Raw genomic sequence first — 15,203 nt, 5'->3', positions numbered from 1 at the left:
TGGCTTGTAAAGCCCTTTCACATAATAATGTGATTGTTTATTAAACTTTGGAGTGAAAGTCTCTGCAGTCTGTTGGTGTTGCTCAAGGACATTTCAGCATAGAGGATGTTTCCATGTTTAAAGGCTTAACTCGGGAAAGTACTGCCTGCAATTCACTATAACAATTCACTGTGCCACCACAAAAACTAATTTTGTTAGCATCATGCTTAAGTTGTTACAAGATTCTTTTTTATGCTTCATGCACAAGCCTACATGAGGTTTTGAGTGTTTATTCTTCACATCCTTGTTTTGTGTTGAGTCAGTGACCTTTGTTTCTGTCAGCTCGTATAAATAAGATGATGCTGAAAACAAACACATGGCACAAATAAACATAAGGTTTCTTTTTTTTTTTCACCCAAATATGAACTTTACCAATGACCATTAATCTTTCAGTACTGCCTTGTGCAAAAGCAGATAAATCAGTTTATTTGTCATAGCCACTAGTGCTCAGAAAATAACCTGAAGCTGAGCATCCTTAAAACAAAAGAACTCATAATAGACTTCAGGAGGCTCAGACAGGTCCACTCCCCTCTCATTATAAATGGAGAATGGGTAGAATCTGTCTCAACCTTCGTTTCTGGGCAGATCTTGTTAGGATGCCTGGGTCGTTGAACCAGGGTTTTTGAGTTTATTATATTATTTATAATTTCTAGTCTTTGGGTTTTCGTTAGAGTCATGTCTTATGGTTTGTTTCTGTGTAATCCTTGGTTGCTGTCTCCCCTGTCTGCTATATCCCCGTGTCCAGTCTGTGTCTGCCCTGGTCCCACATCTCTGTTCCCTCTGTTGTAGTGCCTACATGTGAGTCTGTGTCTTTTGTTCAGTCTGTGTTATGTGTTTCCTGTTTTACTTTGAAGGTCTCTGTCTTATCTCAGTGTGTTCAGTTTACGCTTCCTTGTCTCGTCAGTTCTGATTTGCCCCAGCTGTGTTTCCCTCCTGTTGTCCATTCCCTGATTGCTCCCTCTATGTATTTAAGCCCTGTGTTTCAGTTTGTCATTGTCGCGATCTACCGTTTATTTAGCTGTGTGTTTTTCCCAGTCCTCCAGTGTAAGTTTATTTTTGATATTTCCAGTTATGTTATATTTGAGTTTAACATTAAAGCGGTTTTGAGTTTAAGTTTTGCCTCCGAGTGTCTGCACCTTGGGTCCTATTCCTGTCTGCACACAGCCGTTCCATAACAGAAGATCGCGACCAGAACATGGACCCCGCAGACTCTTTTTCCTCGGAGTTCAACGGCGAGATGGTGCGGATGGTGAGTCTGCTCGACTGCATTGCCCAGTCACAGGATTTACGGAGTATGGCAGTTGGGCTAAGTGCAGTAGATGCCATCATTCGTCATAACCCTCAGCTCTCTCAGTTTGCTAAGGACACTAAGTTGGATGGCACCATTACTGCCTGGAGAGAGCAAGTCAAGGCTGGTGAGCTTGCTCTCTCACTCACTACATCTTCCCAACCGCTGCCCCAGGACAACACACACTCTCCACCTGTCTCAACACTGCCACGGACTTCCTCTCCCTCCCCACACCAGCCGGGTCCTCGTTCGCCTGCCTTTTTCCTGGCGGCTATGTGGTCAGAGGATGAGGAGGAGGTCTCCTTTTCTCCACCGGTTCCTGTTTCCTCATCCCGAAGGAAACGGCGTTCAGGCCGCCGCCACTCCAGGACGGTTGAGCAAACTCCTCTCGGGGAAGACGGTGACTGTTTATTGTATGCTCCATTTGAGCATTCTGACTCTGGACATTCTGACATCACACCCACTTCATCTGTTCTGCAACCTGGTCCTGCTGGAGGGTCCGAGAGGCCCGTCCGGCCTTCATCTGGTGGTCCCGCTGGGGGTTCTGGAGAACCGCTCCAGCCGTCTTCAGTCTCCGCTGGAAGGGCTGTGTGGCCCGTTCAGCTTTCTGTCTCCGCTGGAGGGTCCGAGGGACCGCTTCAGCCGCCTGTTCCCGCTGGAGGGTCCGAAGGGCCCGTCCAGCCTCCTGCCTCCGCTGGAGGGTCCGAGGGACCGCTTCAGCCGCCTGCTCCCGCTGGAGGGTCCGAGGGGCCCGTCCAGCTGCCTGCTCCCGCTGGAGGGTCCGAAGGGCCCGTCCAGCGACCTGTGTCGCCGGCAGCGCCGCCACCTGCGGCTCCCACGCCGTCCCCTGCAGCACCGCCTTCGTCGGGTCCAGCCTCCGAGTCTTCGGCGTCGCCGGGTCCAGCCTCCGAGTCTTCGGCGTCGCCGGGTCCAGCCTCCGAGTCTTCGGCGTCGCCTGGTCCAGCCTCCGAGTCTTCGCCTTCGGCGTCGCCTGGTCCAGCCTCCGAGTCTTTGCCTTCGGCGTCGCCTGGTCCTGCCTCGCTCTGTCTAGCTTCGTCTGCGCCTGAGGTCCCCATGCCGTCTGGGCCTGCACGTCCTGTCCGGCCTGCACGTCCTGTCCGGCCTGCTCGTCCTGCACGTCCTGTCCGGCCTGCTCGTCCTGCACGTCCTGTTCGGCCGCTTTCCGGGCCGATGACTGGACATCATTGCCATCATGGACGGCCCCCTGAACTACGTTGCCACCGGTGCCTCCCGCCCGGCCGGCCTCCTGACCTGCTCGGTCGCCGCCGGTGCCTCCCGCCCGGCCGGCCCCCTGAACTGTCCTCTTGGCTTTTGGGCCGCCTGCCTCCGGGCCGCCCCCCTGAACTACCCGGGTTTGGACTGTTGTGCCGTCAGCCTCCGGGCCGGCCTCCTGAACTTTTTCGAGACTGTTGCCTGGGCCTCTGCGCCTTTCATGGGCTTTTTTGTCTGTTTTCTTTTGGGCTGTTGCTGGGCCGCGGTGCTGTTGTTTTGGGCTTTTGCTCCCTGTATTTTTTTGTCACTGGCTCCGTGTGTTTGTTTCGTTTCGGTCCCTCCGTCCTGTTCCCCCGCCGCCCGCCCTGGTTGGGTTGTTTTTTGTTTTGGTGTTTCGGGTTGGGCTGTCTGGGAGCCAGCCCTTTAGGGGGGGATACTGTTAGGATGCCTGGGTCGTTGAACCAGGGTTTTTGAGTTTATTATATTATTTATAATTTCTAGTCTTTGGGTTTTCGTTAGAGTCATGTCTTATGGTTTGTTTCTGTGTAATCCTTGGTTGCTGTCTCCCCTGTCTGCTATATCCCCGTGTCCAGTCTGTGTCTGCCCTGGTCCCACATCTCTGTTCCCTCTGTTGTAGTGCCTACATGTGAGTCTGTGTCTTTTGTTCAGTCTGTGTTATGTGTTTCCTGTTTTACTTTGAAGGTCTCTGTCTTATCTCAGTGTGTTCAGTTTACGCTTCCTTGTCTCGTCAGTTCTGATTTGCCCCAGCTGTGTTTCCCTCCTGTTGTCCATTCCCTGATTGCTCCCTCTATGTATTTAAGCCCTGTGTTTCAGTTTGTCATTGTCGCGATCTACCGTTTATTTAGCTGTGTGTTTTTCCCAGTCCTCCAGTGTAAGTTTATTTTTGATATTTCCAGTTATGTTATATTTGAGTTTAACATTAAAGCGGTTTTGAGTTTAAGTTTTGCCTCCGAGTGTCTGCACCTTGGGTCCTATTCCTGTCTGCACACAGCCGTTCCATAACAGATCTTACCTGGACCCACAACAGCAATGCCCTGGTAAAGAAGGCCCAGCAGCGGTTGCACTTCCTCCATGTCCTGAGGAAGAATAACCTGGACCAGAAGCTCCAGCTGGCCTTCTACCGCTCCTCAGTGGAGAGCGTATTCTTCTACTGCCTGGTTGTTTGATACACAGGAGCCATAACTGAAACACGAAGGCAGAGGGTAATTAACACCGCCAAAAAAGGTCCCTCTGCTACCCCTGGAGACTATCGCCAGATCCTCCTGTCTCAGGAAAACCAGGGCCATCACAGGTGACCCCCTGCACCCCCGCTCACCATCTGTTTGACCCGGTCGGTGCCTCAGGCTAGTCAGGTTCCACACCTCCACCTGTCAAACAGCTTCTTTCCCTGGGCCTTTCTGACCGTCAATAAACACTATCACCCCACACCCCACCCATGCCCACCAACCTCACCAATCTGAGCCATGGTCCAAGTTACCCTCATCACTCAGATCACACACACATACTTTAGTCAGACCAAGTCTTTTCTTTGCACTACCTATTTATTTCTGCTGTCTACCAGCTATATGTTATTCAGACACAGTTGTTGTGGAGCACCAACTATTCAAGAACTATTGTATTGTATTGTATTCTGTTCTATTCTATTCTAAATTTCACATTACCTGGTGGCTGACCTGGAGTAAATACTGTGTCTGTGGTATCAGACACAATCTGCTTATTACATATCATGCCAGTATATTGGTGATCTTCTGTCAATGGTTTATGTCTGGCTCAACACGTACAGTAGTATTTTTGTCTTATGGTGGCAACATGCCAAAACTGCCTTTGGGTAGAAAGGCTGGCTCGTAAATCCCATAAAACTAAAAAGCAGGGTGGTAGAGAACAACTCAGCTTAAAGCCCACATGATGCAGACAAAGACACACACAACTACCTCCGTCTTCCGCCTACCTGTCTATGACTTAAAAGTAATTAGGCACTGTGCCAAAGCCCACACTACACACAGGCCTTTCTGTTAGAGTGCATGGCAGCCGGAAAGCACATTTGGTTGACTTGAAAGGCATCAAAAGGCATCCGAGAGCAGGACAGAGGAGGAGAGAGAGGGTGAGAGAACAGTGGAATAAACTCTTTCCTTTCCTTGAAAAGGTGGGATGAAAGAGAGATGAAAGAGAGAGTGTCTACCTTCTTCTCTTTCCTGGTGCTGCATCTTTTTTTGTTGTTGCTCTGCTGCTCCACCCCTAAAGCCCACCTGGGATCACAGACATGATCCAGAGCAAGGACACACACACACATACACACACACGCACACATACACAAATGACAACATGTAGGCACATACAACCAACTAGGAAGCTATATACAGATTTTGTGAACACACAAGACGTTACACACATGCATTTATACATATCTTTCTTTATTAGAAGAGAAGATTGGACTTGAACTCAGCCCTAACTGTGAGTTCGGTCTCTTACCTCATTTCTGTCCTTGAGTCAGTAGAGGATTCATTAGGTACAGTGTCAGTCTGTGGTCATTGATCTTCTTTAGCCACACCATTATAGATTTATGTTATTAGCAGCAGCAATTAGCAACCATAATAGGGCCTTGACCTTTTTTACTCAGATCTTCAGAAATCCTGGATGTGTATACTGCCATCAAACATCAGCCATTAACTCCCACAATCATTAGCGTGCTCTATTGGTTATCGATAAAGGTCATTCTGGCATGCCAGTATTGCTTGTGCATCTGGCAGTTTGCATTACCTATTTACTTTCACCCCTTTGAACGTACTTTCTGTATTAGCTTGGAGAGGTTTGTCGATTATGCCTTGAATCCAGATAAAGGCTGTTGCACATTATTGACTCTTTGTAACAGTTAGAAAGAAACAAAAACGAGTGGAAAGAAAATTTGCATTCACACATGAGGTCTGGAGAAAATCCAAATCTTGTTGCCCTTTCTCACATGTAGAGCACAACAAGGGATTTTCCATCTTAGATGGATTCCCACTATAGGACACTTTACTCCCACTCACTGTGTGAATTTGTGCTGAGTTTGAATCCAGTCGGTCATTACACAAGGGAGCTGCAAGATAGAGTTCATTATAATTTTCTCATCCTGCCGATTTAGACATTTGTATTCCTAATAATGTCTGCATTGCATTTGTGAAAACCCCTACAGATGAGACAAGTGGATGAATCAGCCTTCGAGGTTATCAGTCATGTAAAACTCCCAATGAAAGGTACCCTGTTTCAAACAAGACATCCTAGTAAGTAAACACAATTAGCATTTCCCTGTGTTCACATCATCCAAAGAACTGTGAAAATGTGTCTAATAAATCAGTAATTCAAAAATAAACAAAACAATGCACACATCAAAGACAGCAAATGCTTTTCTTTGTACTTTGCAGCTGAGCAGCTCAATATTTTAGTCAACATTTCATTGCTTGGCTCATCAGCAAGATGTGTTGACAGAAAAACAAGTAATGTTCAATTCAGAGACGTTTTGAAGCTCTTTTATGTGATTATTTGGAACAGATAAGCTTGTAATCCACACGACTATGTGAGTCTTTAGTTTTTTGGCACATAGGGTTCTTGTATTCACACACCGAGTTGGCCATGCTCCATACCTTCATCGCCGAGGTCGCTGCAAGGTGCTGTTTGTTGGTAACCCCTGAAATAGATGTTGGACACCAGATGTCAAGTCAGCCAGAGGCTGAGGAAATAATCTTCCTGTGCTTAGTTAGGTTGTGGGAATTTGTGGTGGCCAACAGGTAGGGGCAGGTTAAAGGTAGTGCAGCTTTGGCAGTAGCTGAAACAGACTTTTGGTCATCCTCAAAGCGATTCAGGCAAGTTGTCAGGTGGCTAAGGAGAGGGAAGGGATGTTCTGCCCACATGATGCAGTCAGGCTAAAGTGCTGCTTAATACAGATGGGGGCGTAGTTAATCACCGACAAGAATACTTTCTGATATTGTATGCTGAGGTACTGTACTCTATTGTATAATATATTATACTGAGGTCTCCTCAGTTCTGCTGATTCACATCCTGTTTGTGTAACACTGGACCACCACACAGATCAGACAAGCATCAACATCCTCGGGATTCTTGAGGCAGTCAGAGTTTGCCCAAGCAGTAGACTTGTTGATTGTTGATTCTGAGAGACCGTATGACCTTGTCTCTCAGGGTGTTTTGTGGTCGGTGCTTCCAGACCTTTAAGGTGTCGGACTTCTTAGGTTATTCATACCTTGTAAAACCATAGTGAGAGCATGGCTGTCATTACCAACAATAAGTCTGTGTTTTCTGGATTCTCTCAGGGCTGCTCTTTGTCATCTGCATTTCTAGGTATAGCCAAAGGGTGGAAGGTTTGGCAGACTCAATATTCTGTCTTTTCTTTTTGTGGATGATGTGATCCACTTAATTTGAGTGGTGACCTCCAGCTTATGCTGGGGTGGGTTGCAGTAAAATGAAAAGTGGTGGGGATAAGAACTGGCACCTCTAAATCACTGTAACTATCTGTTGTGGCAAAGAGAGAAATCAGGGGCAGGTTAAGGGTAGTGCAGCTTTGACTGTAGCTGAAACAGACTTTTGGTCAAAGTTGATGATTTACTGGTTAGTATTCCTACTATCACTCATGGCCATGAACTTTGGAAAGTGATTGAAAGTATAAGCAGAAAATGAGTAGAATTACAGTTTGCTCATTAGCAGCTTTGAGTATGTAGGTGTCTATATTTAGGAATTTAATTTTGAGTAGTTTCAAGGTGGTTTCAGGTCTTGTATATGACTCACACAACATATGATGTTACTTCCACCGAATTTACATGCAGACAGATGAATAAATCTACGCAAGCATACCCATCCATTGCAGCTTCCTTCCCAAGTAAGTTGTGTTGTCAGCGACAGAGTGACGCCACGCAGGTAATGAAACTTGTTGTGGCTCAGTGAGAATCAGTGTTAAGAAACCAGAGGAAACTTGTACTAACATGGCTGAAACACACAGTCCTGCTGTGTCAATCTGTCTGTCAGACTACAGAAGCACGGTGAACAGAGCTATCAACTTACTGTCACACAGGGTGGCTGCTACTCACATCCAGAAGCTGCACACACATGCACACATCACTCTCAGCAGGCAGGTTTCCTCATCCTGAACAGGATTCTCTGGGGCTGTGGCCAGAGTTTCTGACCCAAGGATTTCTGTTGTAGACGTGTTCACGGTTGTTGATGGGTGTGACAGATAGAGGTCTGGATTCCCAGCTCACCCCCCATGAATAAAAACACAGACAGAAAATGAGCCCTTGTTTGGCCCTCCATACTCACACACACACACACACACACACACCAGGGTTAATGTTAAGTGTCCTTACAGATGGAAAGTAAAATATGTGGCTGATGGCTCTAGCCTTGAATGTTGGATGTGCATGTGGAGATGAAGTATGTGTCAGTGTAAATGTTTAATGGTGTTTATGGCCTGTAAAAATGGGTGTGGTCACTACTCAAGTTAAAACCTCTAATCTGTGTGTAAGGAAATGCATATTGCTTGGGGGGCATATGTTTTATAAAGTTACAACTTTATGAGCTTGTTAATTATTGCCACTGGTGACGGACACTATGATAGCACATTAATCATCCTCCTTGCAGTCTGATTTACTCTTTGTATATGTGTATAGATTAATAAATTAGTTACATGAGAGCAGATTATCCAAATGTAAAATGTCTTGCTTGACTTTCCATTTTTGATTTTTAAGATTTCATGATATGTTTTTAAATTCTTTAGTGGATTGGCACCAAAATGTCTTACTGATCTCTTAATATATTATGCCTCTTTGAGATCACAGAGGTCTGCTGACCAGTTACTCCTCCATGTCCTAAAGACTGGACTTAAGAACATGAGGAGATCAGCTTTTCAGCCACAGAAGCTGTATAGTGAGTTTGCCTCTGATGTTAGTGACAAGGTGACTGTGGGGCAGGCAGGTTAAGACCTAAACAAAGGACTCCAAAAGCACCAAGTAAAACTCAAAAAACACTTTATTGCTGAAGCTTACAAAGGGAATATGACAAAGTCCAGGAATGAATGAATAAACTTAAGGAATCTAACTAGGAACACATGAAACAAAAAGCAGACAGTCTAGAGAGAGAATTCACGTCAAAGGGCAAGGGAGGCCTGAGACAATATATACACACTACACACAGTAGTTAATTACAGGAGATGGAAAACACCAGGGAACACAGCTGACTGGAATCTGACTAAAAAGAGCAGAGGTAAACACAACACACAGGATGAGGAAATAAAACAGAAAATAACAAACAAAGACCAGAACTAAGACATGTGAACTTGACACAGTTACAGGAGATACATAAACATGGAAACATGACTGACTGGAGAAACAGAAGCGGATCACAAAAGATGATAACTAAAGATTACATAACCTAATGAGGAACACAGACTGAAGCACAAGCCAACATTATACTGAAAGGACTGGATGCTGAGCTAGAACATGAACTACGTATCAAAATCCAAAGGAAAAAATCATTATCTCACAGAAAACTCAAAACATTACAAAAGTCAAAATGCTGGGTGAGGACTGTGACAGTTAGCATGAGTGGCCACCTTGCACATTATTAAAAATACACCTTAAAACTAATATTTATTCTTGGCTTTCAACCCAAAGTAAGAGTTGACACTTACTTAAATACTTGGGTTTTTTTTAATCCATTAGATATATTTATTGATATGTATCTGTCCATGTGTGTATAGTGCATCTGATATTTTATTATATAACCCTCCTTTTATGTGTATAGTTCTGTGGTCAGCTTTGTTGTTTTAAATGTGCTTCATAAATAAGTAAAATTAGATTGGAAAATTTTATATATTGTTACAGTGGTGATTACTTGTTTTTAACATGAATGTTTGGGGTCTTTTTGTTGTCTGTAAGCACAGCCACTATCAACCATCTACAGCCAATCAATTTTTCAATTCAATTCAGTTTTATTTATATAGTGCCAAATCACAACAACAGTCGCCTCAAGGCGATTTATATTGTACAGTAGATCCTACAATAATAGATACAGAGAAAAACCCAACAATCATATGACTCCTTATGAGCAAGCACTTTGGTGACAGTGGGAAGGAAAAACTCCCTTTTAATGGAAAGAAACCTCCAGCAGAACCAGGCTCAGGGAGGAGCAGCCATCGACCGGTTGGGGTGAGAGAAGGAAGACGGGATAAAGACATGCTGTGGAAAAGAGACGGAGATTAATAATGGGTATGATTCAATGCAGAGAGGTCTATTAACACATAGTGAGTGAGAAAGGTGACTGGAAAGGAAAAACTCAATGCATCATGGGAATCCCCCGGCAGCCTACGTCTATTGCAGCATAACTAAGGGAGGATTCAGGGTCACCTGATCCAGCCCTAACTATATGCTTTATCAAAAAGGAAAGTTTAATTTTTTTTTCTATTTTTTTTTTTTTTTTGCCTGTCCCATTTGGATCTTTAGCCATCAGTTGTTGTCTGAAGGCCAAAAAATATGCCAAACAGATTTACTTTACCAAGTGGATCATCATGGCCTTGCCATATTGGTCCATTTGATTGACCTTTATTATAATTATGTATTTATTTGATTTGATTTTTGGTTGTTACAGACGGGACAGACATGACTGGGGGATAGGACAGGGAGAAAGAATGAAAGAAAGAGAGGGAGAGAAAGAAAAATAGAGGGGAGAAGAGATGGTGAGAAATGGGGGAAGAGAAAAAAAAGAAAAACAAACAAAACACCTGGATCACCTGTATGGAGATTAAAAAAAACAGAAGAGAAAACAAACAAAAAAGAGTAACATAGCAAACACAACACCATCACAATAAACTAGCTAACAGTAGATAACAGTAGATACTGAATATTACATGTTATTGTGCAGCACGCAAGATTGACAGCGCACAATGTGCTTTGAGGTAGCAGCCAAGAAAGGTGTAGTTTGTGTCTGTGAACATCTGTGTGGATCAGCACGCTTGTATTCAAAAGGTTTCTCTATGTAATGATCTGCTAGGGAGTGTGGGCGCCATAGCCCCATCCCCCAGGGCATGAAGCAGGTATGGAAGAGATCCAGGCCCCAGATATCCAGAGGCCCCAGAGTACGAGGACCCAAGGAGGACCACCACAGGGGCAACCGTGCCACCCTCCTGGGAAAAGCTGAGGAGAGCCCCAAACGAGAGGTCACCCAGCAGCCACGGAGCAGAGGCCAGAGGGGGCTGCAGTGACGTGCCCGCGGGCTCTGCCGGCAGCCAGCTGTGCCAGAGAGGACCGAGCCTCAGGCCCAGAGGCCAGAGGCCTGAGTGCACCCCACCCCCCGGAAGAGGCCCAGCCGGGCCACAGGCGCCAGGCCCCGCCAATCAGCCACCAGGAGTGAGTCGGTACATACATGAGCGCCCAGCCCCAGATACCAAGAACCACCAACACACCAACGTCTAAGGGGATCAGCCACTGGCAGGGAGTGTGATGAGAAGAGATAGGCCTCCATACCTCTGAGAGCCTGAGATGTTCCCAGAGAGGTGGAGTGTAAGACCCAACCTGACATATAGACACAGACGAACAGGCACACAGCCTAATCTTAAAAGTAGAGATAGTGTCTGTCACCTGAATCCAAACTGGAAGCTGGTTCCATAGAAGAGGGACCTGAAAACAAGGCTCTCCCTCCAATTCTACTTTTAAAGACAGTTGGCTTATGGGGGGGTGGCCTTAAGAGGAGGCCAGCTAATTTGGATCGATTTGGTGGATGAACTGACGGACTACACCAAAGCCCATTTTAACAATATATAGCAACAAGCCGAGTAATAACAGTAGTAAAGTTACTGCACAGAACTACAAAATATTAATATTTGACAGTTAGGCCTCCATTATCTCCTTTATGGAAAGAGCAAGACATTGTGGAATGTGTGCGAATGTCTGTTTGTGTTTGTGCACATGAGCGACTATGTATTTGTGCATAAAACCTGCAGAAGATTCACTGCAGTTCTTCTTACACTTGTTTCGTGTCATCCCATAATGCAAATTGAGGTTAGCAGTGTTCCTATTCTTGCCAGCACAACCAGTAACACAGCAAACTGGCCAGACCTGTGACCTGTCAGCCAAATTCACCATGACTTAAAAGATGAAAACATTTACGATTTGCATGCAAACCAGTGATAATAATTCAGCTGTGGATTGGTTCTGGTACTTTGCTGGAAGAAAAAAAAAATTTCCCTTCTGGGTTTTTAGATTTAGAGGCACGTTGGAGTGCCACAAGAGTTTATATTTTTGCCTAATCGGGGGTTACATGGCATTTAAATTAGTGTGGCGTGTTCACTAAATTACAGCTCGGTTTTAAACGCGTGTCCCCGAAGTCAAACATGTCAAATGGGTGTTCTCAAAATAAAACTGCTTTTTTCCCTTATTCCAAATCATCACGTGTGTGCTCCTCCAGTCCAGCTTGGTGTTGTTTGTGAGCTCTACACATCCAAATGTTTGTCAACCAATTTAAAGTCAAATCTTCCGCAGTTGTCAGGTCCTAGAACTATAGTGTAAGTCCATCATATCCAACTCGGAAATTCATTTGAACCTCAGTCAGAGTTCCTTAATGTCAGTTTGTCAAGTGTGAGCTGGCACTTCAGACTACCTTCAGACATGCACTTTTTTGTCTTTTTAAATCTATGGCATCATCAACTGAGATAAAGATGCAAAACAACCATCTGTATCTTTCATATCTTTTTCAGGTGTCCCACATTCAGCTAAGACAAAAGGTTATTGGACAAAAATAAAGATAGGATTTTGTAGATTCTCTCTTTCCCAACAAAAACTCCTTCATTTTCTTGATTTCCTGTTTTTTAACATCTTGAACTTGTTTCCTACTTTCTGCAGATCTTACATCCCTGTTCAGTGTTTGTTGTTTTAAGTTATTGCAACACTTGCACCAAATGTAATTTGGTAACACCTTTTAAAAAGTAAAACTATATTTAAAACTATTCTTAAATTTATTTTTCCAAGGGTCAAATGTAAACCAAAGTATGAAAACCATCCGTCATCAAAATACCCATCAAAAGGCTACAAGCATTTCCTTTTAGGCAAAATTTTTCTCAGGTTATTTAAAAAAGCCAGAGAATTAAGAGAAAACATTTCCAAATATGTTAATTTAGTTTCCTCACCAAAAATGAGGGTTTATTTATGAAAAAAGTGAAACCATATCTGAGGTCACTGTCAGAGATAAGAAGCAACTGCAGAAGGAACAGAGACTCCCCTCTTTGATCCTAACTGCACAGGAAAGAAAGGTCATCCCATCATCGCTCTGACCTCTTGTCTGCTTTTAATATCCAGGCTTGTAACTTGTCAACAACATTTTTAGGTAGCAACATTTGCTCTTATACTGTAACTCCTAAGCTTACGCATGCCAACAAAATCCCCACCGCATGGCTATCAGACCATCTCATGAGCTATTTGTTGGCTCCGGTTGTGTTGACGGAGCACTGATGAGATGCTTGGCTGTTTAATGTGTATGTAATGTTCCACTAATGTCTCTGCAGCAGCTTTATCTGATATGCTATTCTTGGTCAGAAGCTAATGCTCGCAGATATAAATGAGGACGCTGTTCCAAATATTTGTTGTTTGGTCGGGTACCAGGTTGGACTAATGCATATGGCCTTGTAGGACCCTGTAATGGAAAGTTCAAGAGTTTTAAGCCTTTTAATAGCCATTAAGTCCTGTCATTGCCCTTGTGTTGGGATAGCTCATTCAGTGTTATTTGTGTTGGAGATGGTGATAAAGTTCTGTAAAAGCAGGATTCTGGAGAGTGTCTTGAAGCTTGTGGGAAAACCAGACATGTAAATGAACCAGTTACCTTTTTTGGTTGTGTTTGTTTTTTTTGGGTTTTTTTTCATCTTCTGCTAAGATGATGCAATGAACCAGCTCAATTAGTTTCGCATGCAGTAATAAATCGTATGCTTCTCATTTAGATGGAAAAAAAAATGTCTCCTGGCATTTCTCATTTCTTATCACAGCCTACTCATACAGTAATACATATTAATAAAATGTGAAACTGTCAAAGAAAACTTGATTGATTGGTTTAAAGTTTGCTGGGTCTTCATCAGCTCATGATAACACATTAATTGCATGTACTACTCTATTCACATTTTAGGCCGAAGGAAATAGGTTTTAATACATCGCCAACAGATACAAAATCATTGGTATCACACTGATATAAACATTGAAAAATGTATGAGACTTACATGTTGTATTTATACAGTGAAATTAAGTCGGTTAAAAGTATTATGATGTTTTCATTCAAAATAGGATATATTCTGTGATACACAGTTTTAGTACGTTTCCTTCCACATTACTAATTACTGATTAATTAATTACTAGTTACTAATTACAAGCAATTAATGTGCAATATTGAGGAAATTTTAAAACGGGAAATCTTGATTTAATGGCAAGTTGGGTAATTGCCTGATTTTTCTTTAAGCACAAGAGCTATAATGGCCAAGCATCCAAACATAAATTCTGACAATTATAGAAGCAGACTTTTCATGGAAACAAATTATTGTAATTTTCTTTTCTTCTGTTCTTTTAAAATAGGATGCATTCTGTCATACACCATAACAATTTATTAGCTTTCCTTTAAGTTAAATAGTGAAGTCTAATAGACTTTTTATGGCTTAACGATCAAAAAAGATTAACCAATTAATGTGTGATATCAAGTAACATTTGATTCATAGTTATATAGTCTTAATGTGTTCAAAACACACATGTTTTGGCATCTCCAAAGATTTCATCTATCAACAAACCAGCATCAAATTTTTTGAGTTTCTCTGGTTTCAATAAGGAGAAAGAAGGAATACTTGACCGGGAAAAACAGCCACTTTGGGAAAAATATATCAACTCTTATTAAGCCGGTATGATGCAATAGGGAGTTTCATCAAAGCAATCTAATTAATCAAAGGTGTGTTGATAAGTTTCTGTAAATTATGGCTAACAGAGAGTGGGAGAGAAGGAGGGAGGGAAAAAGAGGAAATAGATTTTGGGAAGAGGTTTGGAGGGAGAAATAGGGAGAAAAGGAGGGGCAGGAACTATTCTGGCTATGATTGCCATCAACAAGCCAGACAGTCTTTCAGAGGTGGAAACCCAAATGTGTATATGTGTGTTTCCCCTCAGGTCATGTAACATGTGGTAAGGAGGCTGTGTTTTTGCGGTAGTGTCCATTCAGGCTCTGGTTCCTGGGGGAACCTTCCAGAAGGAATGAACACGCTTCCTCTGGGAGACTGCTGTAGGAAGTGAAGCTTCCAGCTTAGTGGAACTGACCTTCACACCCCCTGCTGCTTTTCACATTAAGGCCATGGCAGCTATGTTATGGGATATAACCGTTAATCTAATACTTTTATGGTTGCTATTCTGGGTCATTCCTGCTATACAGGTTTTGGCTGCCATAACTAATAATAAGGAAATGGACATGATTTTTAATACTCTTTGAAAAGAGTGATATATTTGACTGTCTGAATAAGATAGTGGCCAACCTAGTAAACTTCAATTTTAACAACTATCAAAGCAGATTGTTCACGGAAGAACTATAAATGCATGTTGCCATAATTCTGGCACTTTCATTTTCTTCTTCC

At 43.4% G+C, this 15,203-nt stretch overlaps 1 protein-coding gene and 1 long non-coding RNA gene across 6 annotated transcripts in view; both read left to right on the top strand.

The window, feature by feature from the left end:
* The window catches only part of bbs9 (Bardet-Biedl syndrome 9), a 175,927-nt gene that overhangs the window by 115,056 nt on the left and 45,668 nt on the right, over positions 1 to 15,203 (top strand). The window lies entirely within an intron of this gene.
* The window catches only part of LOC146508754 (uncharacterized), a 50,235-nt gene continuing 38,620 nt past the window's right edge, over positions 3,589 to 15,203 (top strand). The window contains exon 1 of the long non-coding RNA XR_014876792.1: positions 3,589 to 15,203. This exon is cut by the window's right edge and continues 17,318 nt beyond it. This is a non-coding gene — a long non-coding RNA (uncharacterized LOC146508754).

The sequence above is a fragment of the Neolamprologus multifasciatus genome, chromosome 11, assembly GCF_963576455.1.
Source record: "Neolamprologus multifasciatus chromosome 11, fNeoMul1.2, whole genome shotgun sequence".
Classification (NCBI taxonomy): domain Eukaryota; kingdom Metazoa; phylum Chordata; class Actinopteri; order Cichliformes; family Cichlidae; genus Neolamprologus; species Neolamprologus multifasciatus.
Note: the sequence above shows the minus strand (reverse complement) of the source record. Positions and strands in the feature narration are given on the sequence as shown.